This window comes from Arachis hypogaea, chromosome 18 (assembly GCF_003086295.3).
Source record: "Arachis hypogaea cultivar Tifrunner chromosome 18, arahy.Tifrunner.gnm2.J5K5, whole genome shotgun sequence".
NCBI classification, from domain to species: Eukaryota; Viridiplantae; Streptophyta; class Magnoliopsida; order Fabales; family Fabaceae; genus Arachis; species Arachis hypogaea.
The window spans coordinates 48,997,006-48,999,313 of record NC_092053.1 but is presented as its reverse complement, the minus strand read 5'-3'; the positions used below and the strand labels follow the sequence as shown (position 1 = coordinate 48,999,313).

The following is a 2,308-nucleotide window of genomic DNA, read 5'->3' as shown; positions in this document are numbered from 1 at the left end:
AAGCAGATCCAGAACCTGAAAGGACTCTGAAAAAAAAAATTAAGAGAAGCTAAATTACAATAATCCAGAAATAACCTTTCAGAAATTTTCGAACAGGAAGAGGAGATGGCAGCCGAAAATAATAATAATATAAGGAAGATGCTTGGTGACTTCACTGCACCTAATTCCAATTTACATGGAAGAAGCATCTCCATTCCTGCCATTGGAGCAAACAAATTTGAGCTGAAACCTCAATTAGTTTCTCTGATGCAGCAGAACTGCAAGTTTCATGGACTTTCATCTGAAGATCCTTTTCAGTTCTTAACTGAATTCTTGCAGATATGTGATACTGTTAAGACTAATGGAGTAGATCCTGAAGTCTACAGGCTCATGCTTTTCCCTTTTGCTGTAAGAGACAGAGCTAGATTATGGTTGGATTCTCAACCCAAAGACAGCCTGAACTCTTGGGATAAGCTGGTCACGGCTTTCTTAGCCAAGTACTTTCCTCCTCAAAAGCTGAGCAAGCTTAGAGCTGATGTTCAAACCTTCAGACAGAAAGAAGGTGAATCCCTCTATGAAGCTTGGGAAAGATACAAACAGTTGACCAAAAAGTGTCCTTCTGACATGCTTTCAGAATGGACCATCCTGGATATATTCTATGATGGTTTATCTGAGCTATCAAAGATGTCACTGGACACTTCTGCAGGTGGATCCATTCACCTAAAGAAAACGCCTGCAGAAGCTCAAGAACTCATTGACATGGTTGCTAATAACCAGTTCATGTACACTTTTGAAAGGAATCCTGTGAGCAATGGGATGCCTATGAAGAAGGGAGTTCTTGAAGTTGATACTCTGAATGCCATATTGGCTCAGAATAAAATATTGACTCAGCAAGTCAATATGATTTCTCAGAGTCTGAATGGAATGCAAGCTGCATCCAACAGTACTCAAGAGGCTTCTCCTGAAGAAGAAGCTTATGATCCTGAGAACCCTGCAATAGCAGAGGTGAATTACTTAGGTGAACCTTATGGAACACCTATAACTCATCATGGAGAAATCATCCAAATTTCTCATGGAAGGATCAAAAGCCTCAACAAGGCTTTAATAATGGTGGAAGAAACAGGTTTAGCAATAGCAAACCTTTTCCATCATCCACTCAGCAACAGACAGAGAACTCTGAACAAAATGCTTCTAATTTAGCAAATCTAGTCTCTGATCTATCTAAGGCCACTGTAAGTTTCATGAATGAAACAAGGTCTTCCATTAGAAATTTGGAAGCACAAGTGGGCCAGCTGAGTAAAAGGATCACTGAAATCCCTCCTAGTACTCTCCCAAGTAATACAGAAGAGAATTCAAAAGGAGAGTGCAAGGCCATTGACATAAGCGCCATGGCCGAACCTGTGAGGAGAGGAGAGGACGTGAATCCCAAGGAGGAAGACCTCCTGGGACATCCAGTGATCAATAAGGAGCTTCCCTCTGAGGAACCAAAGGACTCTGAGGCTCATCTAGAGACCATAGAGATTCCATTGAACCTCCTTATGCCCTTCATGAGCTCTGATGAGTACTCCTCTTCTGAAGAGAATGAGGATGTTACTGAAGAGCAAACTGCCAAGTTTCTTGGTGCAATCATGAAGCTGAATGCCAAATTATTTGGCATTGATACTTGGGAAGTTGAACCTCCCTTGTTCATCAATGAACTAAGTGATCTGGATCAACTGACATTGCCTCAGAAGAGACAGGATCCTGGAAAGTTCATAATACCCTGTACCATAGGCACCATGATCTTTAAGGCTCTATGTGACCTTGGTTCAGGAATAAACCTCATGCCCCTCTCTGTAATAGAGAAACTGGGAATCTATGGGGTGCAAGCTGCTAAAATCTCACTAGAGATGGCAGACAGCTCAAGAAAACAGGCTTATGGACAAGTAGAAGATGTATTAGTAAAGGTTGAGGGCCTTTACATCCCTGCTGATTTCATAGTCCTGGATACTGGAAAGAAAGAGGATGAATCCATCATCCTAGGAAGACCTTTCCTGGCCACAGCAAGAGCTGTGATTAATGTTGACAGAGGTGAAATATTCCTTCAATGGAATGAGGACTCCCTTGTGTTTAAAACTCAAGGATCTCCCTCTGCAACCATGGAGAGGAAGCAGAAAAAGCTTCTCTCCAAGCAGAGTCAACCAGAGCCCCCACAGTCAAACTCTAAGTTTGGTGTTGGGAGGCCATAACCAAACTCCAAGTTTGGTGTTGAACTCCCATATCCAAACTCTAAGTTTGGTGTTGGAGAGTCTCAACAAAGCTCTGCACATCTGTGAGGCTCCATGAGAGC

At 42.3% G+C, this 2,308-nt stretch overlaps 1 non-coding gene across 1 annotated transcript; it reads right to left on the bottom strand.

Annotated features, from left to right (window-relative positions):
- Positions 1–501: 501 nt before the first annotated feature.
- LOC112773636 (small nucleolar RNA R71) lies at positions 502–609 on the bottom strand. The gene has a single exon (XR_003188176.1). It is a non-coding gene; the product is annotated as a small nucleolar RNA R71 (small nucleolar RNA).
- Between the last annotated feature and the right edge of the window lie 1,699 nt (positions 610–2,308).